At 36.7% G+C, this 11,746-nt stretch overlaps 1 protein-coding gene across 1 annotated transcript in view; it reads left to right on the forward strand.

Moving 5' to 3' along the window:
• LOC118552735 (ankyrin repeat domain-containing protein 26-like) overlaps nucleotides 1-11,014 on the forward strand; it is a 33,799-nt gene extending 22,785 nt beyond the window's left edge. The window contains exons 7-11 of the mRNA XM_078073998.1: nucleotides 3,190-3,357; nucleotides 3,842-3,997; nucleotides 5,659-5,692; nucleotides 6,041-6,179; nucleotides 10,915-11,014. The gene's annotated coding sequence lies outside the window, so the exon portion shown is untranslated. The remainder of the gene's footprint in view (nucleotides 1-3,189; nucleotides 3,358-3,841; nucleotides 3,998-5,658; nucleotides 5,693-6,040; nucleotides 6,180-10,914) is intronic.
• The last annotated feature ends 732 nt before the right edge of the window (nucleotides 11,015-11,746 follow it).

Genomic DNA, 11,746 nt, shown 5'->3' on the forward strand with positions numbered 1-11,746 from the left:
TACTACTCTTGTAACAGGAAGTTTGTATCCTTTGGCCAATATCTAGCCATTTCCCACAGCCTCCTACCCCTGGCAAGCACCAGGGTGTAAATTTGTTTTTTTTTTTTTAAGTTTCTACATGTAAGTCAGATCATACAGTATTTGTCTTTTTGTGTGACTTATTTCATTTAGCATAATTCCCTCAAGGTTCATTTATGTTGTTGCAAATGGCAAGGTTTCCCTCTTTTTTGTGGCTAAAATATTCCGTTGTAAATATATACCACATTTTTTAAACCCATTGATGGACACTCAGGTTGCTTCCCTGTCTTGGCTATTGTAAATAATGCTGCAGTAAACAGGGATGCAGATACCTCTTCGAGATAATGATTTCATTTCCATCAGAAATGTTCCCAGAAATGGGATTACTGCGTCATATGATAGTTCTGTTTTTAGTTTTTTGAGGAACCTCCACAGTGTTTTGCGTAGTGGCTGTACCAATTTACAGTCCCATAACAGTGTGCGAGGATTCCCTTTTCTGTACATCTTTGCCAGTGGTATCTCTTGTCTTTTTGATGAAAGCCATTTAACAGGTGTGAGGTGATAGATATATCATTGTGGTTTTGATTTGCGTTTCCCTGATGAATAGTGATGTTGAGCCCCTTTTTTGGTACCGTTGGCCATTTGAGTATGTTCTGAGGAAAGCTGTCTATTAAGGTGCTTTGCTGAGTTTTCATTTGAATTATTTGTTTTTTTGCTGTTGAATTGTGTGATGTCCTTACATATTTTAGATATTAACCTTTTTTCAGATATGTGGTTTGCAGATATTTTCTTCCATTCTGTAGGTTGCCTTTTCATTATGTTACTTGTTTCTTTTTTGTTTTTTAGATTTTATTTAAATTCAAGTTAGTTAACCTATATTGTTTTATTAGTTTCAGGGCTGGACTTTAGTGATTCATCACTTGCATGTAATACCCAATGCTCATCACAAGTGCCCTCCCTGATGCCCATCGCCCAGTTACAGCATCTTCCCACCCACCTCCCCTCCAGCAGCCCTCAGTTTGTTTCCTGTAGTTAAGAGTCTCTTATGGTTTGCCTCCCTCTCTGTTTTTACCTTATTTTTCCCTTCCTTCCCCTATACTTGACGTAAATGGAACTAGAGTGTTGCTTGTTTCTTTTGCTGTGGAGAAACGTTGTTCCATTGTTTTTGCTTTTGTTGCTTGTACTTTGGATGTCCTATCCAAAATCATTGCCAAGATCAATGTCAGGGAGTGTTTTCCCTGTTTTCTTGTAGGAGTTTTATGGCTTAAGGTTGTCCATTTAAGTCTTTAATCCAGTTTGGGTTAATTTTTGTGAGTGATGTAAGTTAGGGTTCGAGTTTCATTCTTTTGCATGTGAATATCCAGTTTTCTCAGCATCATTTATTGAAGAGATTATCTTTTCTTCTTTAAGTGTTCTTGACTCTATGCATGGGTTTATTTTTGCGTTCTTGATTCTGTTTCATTGGTCTTTGTGTTTGTTTTGATGCAAGTTCCATATACTGTTTTGGTGACTATAGCTTTGTAACAGTTTGAAAACAGGAAGTGTGATGCTTCCACCTTTGTTGTTCTTTCTCAGGACTGCTTTGGCGGTTTGGGGTCTTTTTTGTTCCATACAAATTTAAGGATTGCTTTTCCTATTTCTGTGAGAAATGTCACTGGAATTTTGACAGAGATTGCCTTGAATCTGTAGATGGCTTTGAATAATGTGGATATGTAATATTAAAATTTCCAATCCATAAACAACGAGATATCTTCCTGTTCGTGTCTCTGCTCTTTCTTTTATCAAAGTCTTGTAGTTTTTAGTGTACATATCTTTCACCTCCTTGATTGGATAATTTGAAAGTCTTAAAATTTGAAAATTTTAAATTCACAGATTTTTTTTTTTTGATCCATTTTCCTGTCAGTGATTTCTATTGCTTTTTTGCATTTCATTCACTCTATTATTCAGCTCCAGAATTTTTAATTCTTTTTTTTACTATTTCCAGCTCTTTTTTAAAAAAAGATTTTATTTATTTATTTGAGAGAGAGAGAGAGAAAGAGAGCAAGTCAGGGATAGGGACAGAGAGAGGGTGAGAGAATCTCAAGCAGACCTGGGGCGCGATCCCACGACCCTGAGATCATGACCTGAGCCGAAATCAAGAGTCAGACACTTAACTGACTGAGCCACCCAGGTGCCCTTCCAACGCTTTATTAAACTTCTCATTTTACTCATATAGTGTTTTTCTCATTTTATTGAATTGGCTTTTTTTTTTAAAGATTTTATTTATTTATTTTAGAGAGATTGTGTGTGTGAGTGGGGGGAATAGCAGAGGGAGAGGGACAAGCAGACTCTGCACTGAGCATAAGCAGGATGCATAGCTGGATCTCGTGACCTGAGGCAAAATTAAGAGTCTGAGGCTTAACTGACTGAGCCACCCAGGCACCCCTGAATTGGCTTTTTGTGTTTTCTTGTAGCTCATCAAGTTTCCTTAAAACTGCTATTTTGAATTCTTTTTTGGATAAATTACAGATCTCCATGTGTTTGAGATCAATTACTGGAAGATTTGGTGTCCTATATCCTTGACTTTTTATATTCTTTGAAGTTTTGCATTGCTGTCTTTGCTTTTGAAGTAGCCTTTAATGACTACCTTTCCAGTGTGTCCCAACCTGATTTTTTTTTTTGCTCTGGTGGTGTGCTGGAACTTTTCTGCAGGAAATCTGGTTTTCCAAAAAGTCTCTCTCATCCATGGGTGATTATCTAAGACAGTGTTTTCCAGGGGCTCCCAGATGTGGCTGGGAGGAAGGGGCTGGAACCAGTTTATGGGCTATTGTTGGGTCCACAGCTGGGCATGTAGTGAGTGTGCCCGTTACGTGACGCATGGGTAGGCAAGACTTTTCCTAGGTCCCTTGGTGCATGGTCCTTGATTCCACAGCTCCTACAAAGAGATCCATAGCAGTTTTGTCCCCATAAATGTCATTGTATTGTAATTGTATATTTATCTGTCTTTGAAGCGAGGGATGTGTATTTCCTTGTATATGGTTGGATTTCATAACTGTTCTGTGAATTAATAAATGTTCATTGAGATGGGTAACAGAATTTTACAAAAAAAATTGTTTTTGTTCTTTACCAGTAAAATTATTAGAAAACATTGGCTTTTTAATGGATATTTTAACTGGATTTTTTTTTAAGTAGTGATCCTGGTTTGCATATGAAGGAGGTAAGGAAAGATGAAAATGAAAAACGGACATCAAAAGTATCTGTGATGACACCAGGGCTTGAGAAGCCTGATTCCCTACCTTCTCGTCCACTACAAGTGAAGGATGACAGCACTTCAAGTGAAATGGATCAGGATGAAGTAAGGTAAAATCTATAAATTCTTTATTTCCCTCTGAAGGAAGTTTAGCAGTGATTACTTTTTAGGGAAATAAAACGCTGTCGTGTAGGTACAGGCTAAGGCAAGAAATACTCAAGTATATCAGATACACTGCTTGAAAGGTTAAGATGAGGACAAGTGACTTTGACAAGGAGCAGTTTCAATAGTCACCATGGAAGCTGGACTGTAATGAATAAGTATAAACAACTCCTTAGAGAATTTTTACGGGGAAAGGTAATAGAGAAATGGATGATAACTGAAAAAGAATGTGGAATTCAAGGGAATTTTCTTTCTTTTTTAATTTTAAGATGGGGGCTTTTAGAGTACATTTGTATGCTGCTGGAAATGATCCAATAGAGATAGACATGGTTATTTAATTTTGTTTGCATTTCCAAATATTAGAAAGCTTGTTGATTGTATTACATTATCTTTTTTTTTTAAGATTTTTTATTTTTTATTTGACAGAGAGAGAGTACAAGCAGGGGGAGCGGCAGGCAGAGGCAGAGGCAGAGGGAGAGGGAGAAGCAGGCCCCCTGCCCAGCAGAGAGCCCGATGTGGGACTCGATCCCAGGATCCCGGGATCATGGCCTGAGCCAAAGGCAGACGCCTAACGACTAAGCCACCCAGGCGCCCCTATTTTAAGATTTTTTTATTTGCTTGACACAGAGAGAGAGAATGCACAAGCAGGGGGAGTGGCAGGCGGAGAGAGAGGGAGAAGCAGGCTCCCCGCCGAGCAGGGAGCCTGATGTGGGACTCGATCCCAGGACCCCGGGACCATGACCTGAGCCGAAGGCAGATGCTTAATGACTGAGCCACTCAGGCACCCCTGTATTACATTATCTTTTAAAGATTACAGTAATTGTCCTTAGTACTCCTATTCATGTAGTTTTGTGGCAAGAGGTGGTTTTTTTGTTTTTTTTTAAGATTTTATTTATTTGACAGAGACATAGCAAGAGAGGAAACACAGGCAGGGGGAGTGGGAGAGGGAAAAGCAGACTCCCGCTGAACAGGGAGCCCGATGCGGGGCTCGATCCCAGGACCCTGGGACCATGACCTGAGCCAAAGGCAGAAGCTTACCGACCGAGCCACCCAGGTGCCTGTGGCAAGAAGTTGTTGATTCAGAATTGGTTCCCCAGTGGAGTATTGTCATATAATTGAATGTGCAGATACTATCATTCATAGACTTAAAAGTATATAAATAATAGTAAATATACAAACCCTTAGGGCCCTTCTGAGTAGAACTAATCATTCCTTGATGATTTTAGATATTCAGTGCCTTTGACAGTATCGTGAATAGCTATGGTTTTGTTAGGGACTTTGAAGTATCTGGTTGCATTAAGTTAATATTTGTTTAGATTCTGGGGAAAGGGGAAAGACTTTATTTATACTTGAAAAATAAACTATTAATCTGTCATAGATTATTACTTTTAGATTATAAAGTTCTAATTACAAAAGCCATGGTTCCTGTACCGACAGTGTCATTGACACAGATTGTGTGCTCAGTAAGTATGTATTTGTGAATAAACAGTTGAATAAATAGATGAATGCCATTGATGAACTTCTTCAGAAGAAGCAGATCTTTAGTTTATTGAAAGTAGATTTTCAGTATTGCCTAGGTATGAAGTCTTTTTATTTTAAAAATACATGTGTAAGATTCATAAATTATTATTTATAATTATAGCTAAAATGGAATAATAGATTCATTTGCTATCATATTACTTGGAAACACTCAAATATTACTATCACCACATGTTGTAAGACACATGTTTTGAAGGCACATATCCTGGATTTGAATTCTGGGTCTACTCCTGACCAGCTGTATGGGCTTGGGGAAGTGACTTATTTCTGTGCCTCATTTTCTTCCTGTGTAAAATACCTAATATAATTACCTATGTTTATAAGATTGTTGTGAGGCTTAAAATACTTTCAAGATGTGTAAGGTGTTCGTAATAATGCATAGTAGTTGTACAGTAAGTCCTCAAAACACTAGTCTCATGATTATTAAAAAAGGGTTTCTTTCAAATAAGAACTTAACTTGCACTTTCCCAATAGTTTTTAGAGCCAATAAAAGCTTGTTTTTATTGAAAATGACAACAAAAAATGTGGTATATTTCTTCATATCAAATAATGCAAGTAACATTATGCTTTTCCTTTGCTTTTTGTCCATTTGATCTAAATTTAATGCTTTGTTAATATTATTAATAATATTGTTTAGATACGATTGAGATATTCTTTGTATTTTAAGCATTTAATACTTGCCTGAAAAGAATTGTTTTTTTTTTTTTTAGACCTGCAAAGAAAACATCTCATGAAAAGAAAGAGGTGAAAAAATACGTATAATTCTATTTCATTTATTTTTTAATTTTCACTTTATTATATTACTTTGATTAATAATATTTATTAGAAATATTATTCCATGGTAAAAATTTACTTTAGGAAGGACATAGTGAAAACATAGAAAATCTTCCTTTGTTGTATAGACATTTATTGTGAAAAAGTTATTCAGAAGTACTAATTATTGATAAAGGTTGTTTTGATAAAAATCAGTTCTTTTGAAAAGTACCTATGTTTTTGCTCTTATAAAAAGATGGGTATTTATCATCTCTCTACACTTAGTATATTTTATGAATATTCGGGAGACATTTTGAAATAGTTATTTTTTATTTGTAGGTCAAAAAGCAAATTAACTTTATGGATGACCTTGACTTAACTGAGTCATCTGGAACAGCTTCAGAGGATTCCAAGTTGCCTTGCTCTAATTATATGAGTTGCAAGTCGCTAATTGTACAAGTTGGCAAGGATTGTAAAGGTAGGACCATTGTATAAATAGAAAGCCTTTGTATGTATATTACTGTAGTGATATGTGCACATCTTGTAGAGTGCTGTACCACACAACACTCATGAGCTACTCATCTCAGAAATATCTTTTATATGAAAATAGAGAACTGTTGAATACTCTCAGCCAAAGGGCTATAATTTCCACTCTATGTTTTGTCATGGGAATGGCACACCTGATGTGTTGTTAACTCCGCTTCTCTGCTGTGCCTTCACCCAAGGTCAGGTTACCATTATTTTTCTCCTAGAGTACTGAAATAACCTCAGGACTCTTTTCCCTGTCATTCCACCTCCCAGAATCTTGGTCTACACTGCAACCATAGTTATCATAATTTTTAAAAATTCATGTTTCATCACGTTACCCCCTTGCTTAAAGCATAGCTGTTACTTCTCATTGCTCTAAGGTGAAAGACCACCGTACTCTAGCTTCATCTTGTATTGTTTCATATCCTTCTTTTTTTTTTCTTTTTTTTATTTTAAAGATTTCATTTATTTGGCAGAGAGAGACACAGTGAGAGAGGGAACACAAGCAGGGGGAGTGGGAGAGGGAGAAGCAGGCTCCCGGCGGAGCGGGGAGCCGGATGCGGGGCTCGATCCCAGGACTCTGGGATTGTGACCTGAGCCGAAGGCAGACTCGTAACGACTGAGCCACCCAGGCGCCCATGTTTCATATGCTTCTTTCCACCTGTGTCTCAGCCACTGTTTTAGATGTTTTTTCCTATAATAGAGCTTTTTTCCCCCCAACTGCTTTAGTTAGGGAAACTGCACATATATGAAGTGTATAATTTGATAGTTTTGACATATGTATATGCATATGAAACCATAACCGTAATTCAGGCAGTTAACATATCTATCACCCGTAAGTCTCATGTCTCTTTATATTCCCTTGTTACGAAACTGCCAAATTGTTTTCTAAAGTAGTTGTACCATTTTCCATTCCCAGCAGCAGTGTATGAGAGTTCTGATTTCTCCCTGTATATTCATGAACACTTAGTATTGTCAGTTTTTTAAATCTTAGCCATTCCGATGGGTATGTAATATATATATCATTATGGTTTTAATATACATTTCCCTAATAACTGTTAATGTTGAGCATATTTTCATGTGCTTATTTGCCATCTGTATATCTGCTTTGAACTATCTAAATCCTTTGTCATTTTAAAAATTAGGTTATTTTCTTATTTGTTGAATTTTGAGAATTCTTTGTATATTCTAGATATAGTTCCTTTATCACCTATATATATTTTGAAGATTTTATTTATTAATTTGACAGAGAGAGAGACAGCTAGAGAGGAAACACAAGCAGAGGGAGTGGGAGAGGGAGAAGCAGAATCTCTGCTGAGCAGGAAGCCTGATGTGGGGCTCGATCCCAGGACGCCAGGATAATGACCTGAGCTGAAGGCAGACGCTTAACAACTGAGCCACCCAGGTGCCCCTCACCTATATTTTTTTGTAAAGATTTTCTCCCAATCTGTGACTTTTCATTCTCTCAACAGTGTCTTTTGAAGAGCAGTTTTTCTTTTTGATGAAATCCAGTTTATCCATTTGTTCTTCTATGGATTTTTGCTTTTGGTGTTCCTATCTAAGAAATCTTTGCCTAGCACAAAGTCAGAGGTTTTCTCTCATGCTTTCTTTTAGAAGTTTCGTAGTTTAAAAACGAAGTTTTATAGTTTTAGGTCTTACATTTAGATCTGTGATCCATGTGATCCATGTCATCCATTTTGTATTCTTTTTTTTTTTTCTTAAGATTTTATTTACTTATTTGACAGAGAGAGAGCGTGAGCAGGGGGAAAGGCAGGCTGAGGGAGAGGGAGAAACAGGCTCCCCGCTGAGCAGAGAGCTGGACATGGGGCTCGATCCCAGGACCCTGGGATCATGACCGGAGCCAAGGCAGACACTCAACCAGCTGAGACACCCAGGCGCCCCTATTTTGTATTCTTTTTTTTTTTTTTTACTTATGATGGGCATAGTATAGATCCAGGTTCATTCTTTTTGCATATGGATATCCAGTTGTTCCAGCACCATTTGTTGAAAAGGCTGTATTTTCTCCACTTCAGGCCATTGTGTCTTTGTCAGGATCAGTTGACCATATGTGTGTGGGTTTATTTATGGACTCTATTCTGTCCCATTAATCTCTTTGGCCTTCTTTATGTCAATATCATGCTGTTTTAATTACTACCAGTTTATGATAATTTTTGAAATCAGGTAGTTAGTGTTAGTCCTCCAGTTTTGTTCTTTTTGAGGGTTCTTTTGCTATTGTATTCTAGATCCTTTGTGTTTCCAGAACACGAATTGTATTTATTTTATTCATTTTTTCCACATGAATTTTAGGGTCAGCTTGTCATTTTCTAAAAAAAAGAAAAAAAAACAACTCTGGTGGTCTTCTGGAAATCAAGTTTGGATTACGTTGAATATACAGATTAATTTTAACAATATTGAATTTTCAACCCCAAACAGAGTATCTCTCTACAATTATATAAGTCTTCTTTAATTGTCTTGGTAATATTTTGTAGTTTTTAGTGTATAGGTCTTTTTATCTTTTATGATATTACCTGTGGTTATTTTTTATTTTTCAATGCAGTTTCAATTTTTAATTAATTAAAATTAATTTTTAATTCTTCATTTTAATTTTTTGTTGCTAATATGTAGAAATACAGTTGATTTTTGTATAATGATTCTGTGTCCTCCAAACTTGATGAGTTCATTTATTAGTTCTAGTAGCTTTTTAAAAAATTCTGTCAGATTTTCTACATAACCAAAGGTTATCAAACTTTAACTCCTGTTTTACTAATTTCTTAAGGTGGAGCCAAAGGTCATCAATTTGAGACTTTTCTTCTTTTTTCATATATACATTCAGTGCTGTAAATGCTCATATGAGTGCCACTGTAGTAGCAGGGTTTCAGAAATTCTAACATGTTATGTGTATTCAGTCCGGAATACTTTCTAACTTCTTTTTTCAGTACTTCTTTGACCCAGGGGTTATTTAAAGACTTTATTTATTTGAGAGAGAGAGAGAGAGAGAGCATGAGCTGGAGGGGAAGCAGCCTCCCCTCTGAGCAGGGAGCCAAATGTGGGGCTTGATCCCAGGACCCTGAGATCATGACCTGAGCTGAAGGCAGATGCTTCATCAACTGAGCCACCCAGGTGCCCTGACCTAGGGGTTGGTTATTCAGATGTGTGTTAATTAGTTTATGGTCACAGAGCACACTTTTATGACTTCAGTCCTTTTGACTTACTCCTTTTATTACAATTTATTTTATGACCGAAAATATAGTCTCTTTTGGTAAGTGTTCCATGGATACTGGAGAAGAATGGCGGTGTTCCAGTCTACTATATCCTTGCTGATATTCTGCCTATTGAAATCTCAGACTATAACTGTGAGTTTGCCTGTTTCTCTGTAATTCTATCGATTTTTGCTTTATGTATTTTGAACCTATTAATAGATGCATAAACACTTAGGTTTGTTATGCTTCTTTTAATTGACCCTTCTATCATTATAAAATGACCTTATTTATTGCTGCTTATGTTTTTTGTTTTGAAATCTATTTTGTCTGGTATTAATATAGTCACTCAGGCTCAGCATTCTTTTCTCAAGTTGTTAGTGTGGGCTCTCATATTTCTGCCTTTTAAAAAATTTGTGTCTTCACACTTAAAGGGTATTTTTTTAATAGGTGGCATATAGTTGGGTCTTCCTTTTTCATCCATTTTGACAGTCTGCCTTTTAATCGAGGCTTTTAGACCATTTTCGTTTAATGGGATTATTGATGTAGTTGATCTGAATCTGTCATCGTATTGTTTGGCTTCCATTTGTCCTATCTGCTTTTTACTCCTATTCCCTTCTTTTTCTGCTTTCTTTTAAACTACTCAAGTAATTTTTATGATTTAGTTTTATTTATGTGAGTATGTATATTATTTTGTTTACTCTAGCTATAACTCTTCAGGTGTGCTATTTTAGTGATTAGGGTTTAAGGTATATGACTTAAGCATCACAGTCCACCTTTGAGTAATGTTATACTACATCATAGTAGTTCAAGAAAATTATAATAGCTTACTTCCATTTCTTCTCTCCTAGCCAGATCCTTCTGGATCTGTGGGATGATAGTTTTCATTATTTAGAAAGGTTTTGGTCACTTTTTCTTTTTCTTTTTTTAAAGATTTTATTCATTTATTTGAGAGAAGGAGAGTGGAGAGTGCATGAGCGGGGGAAGGGGCAGGGCAGAGGGAGAAGCAGACTCCCCGATAAGCAGGCAGTCTGACACGGGGCTTGATCCCAGGACCCTGAGATCATGACCTGAGCTGACGGCAGACACTTAAGCGACTGAGCCACCCAGGCGCCCCGAAAATATCTTTTATAGTGAAGTCATTCAGTATCTATTTGTGTAAAGTATGAGTGAGTGAATGTGAAAGCACACAGTCCTTTATATGCAAAAAGTACTCACATGTTTTATTTCTTTTTTTTTTTTTTAAAGATTTAATTAATTTATTGGCGAGAAGGAGAGCATGAGTGGGGGGTGGGAGAGAAGAACAGAGGGGAAGGCGGGGGAAGAATCTCAAGCAGACTCCGTGCTGAGGTTGGAGCCCCGCGTGGGGCTCGATCCCCCGACTCTGAGATTATGACCTGTGCCGAGACCAACAGTTGGATGCTTAACCAACTGAGCCAGCTAGGCGCCCTATATATTTTATTTGTTTCTGTTTTTTCTCTGATGTAGATTCTACTACTTGATTAAAATCCAGGATGCGATGCTTTTGTATAAAAAATTAGTAGAACTTAAAAAAAATCAGTGTAAACAACTTAAAAGAAAAAATAAAGCAATGGAAAATAAGGTTAACGGACTAGAGAAGGAGCTATGAGAAACAAAAGAGTTGGAATTGAAGTTGGAGCATCAAAAAGTGAGATGGGAACAAGAAGTCGGCGGTTTGAGGTATGACATCTTGGTTTTAAGGAAATATTTGAACCTTGTACGTTTTTTTTTTTTTAACAGGCTCCACACCCAATGTGGGGCAAGAACTCACAGCTGTGAAGTCAAGAGTCGCCTGCTCTACCAACTGAGCCAGCCAGGTGCCCGTTGAACTCTTTACTTTTGTACTACAGATGTGTAGGAGAAGTTTGATAATTGCTAACTTCCCTTCTGGAATCTTTATAGGGAAGAAAACTTCTTTAGTAGTGCGAAGTATGAGATTTTTCAAAATAGTTCAGCAAGTTCCTGACAGTGAATACTTCTACGGATAATTTAATGTATATTCCAAATCCTAATTTTAATGACCATATAGAAGTCCACCGTATGGAATCCTCATTATTTAACAAATTGTATTTTGGTTCTTTTCCATTTTGCTATACTTTAATTAATACTGTCAGCATTGTCTTTTATATAAATCTGTTTCTAGAATTCTGCTTGCTTACTTGGAAGAAATTCTTCAGTATAGTGTTGTTTGCTTAAAGTACAAACATTTTTAAAGAAGGTCTTTGATCCTCTTTTTAAATTGTTCTCTGGGAAGTTTATATTAATTTATATGCCCATCAACAGAGTATGAAATGGCCAT

Source organism: Halichoerus grypus, chromosome 6 (assembly GCF_964656455.1).
Source record: "Halichoerus grypus chromosome 6, mHalGry1.hap1.1, whole genome shotgun sequence".
Classification (NCBI taxonomy): Eukaryota; Metazoa; Chordata; class Mammalia; order Carnivora; family Phocidae; genus Halichoerus; species Halichoerus grypus.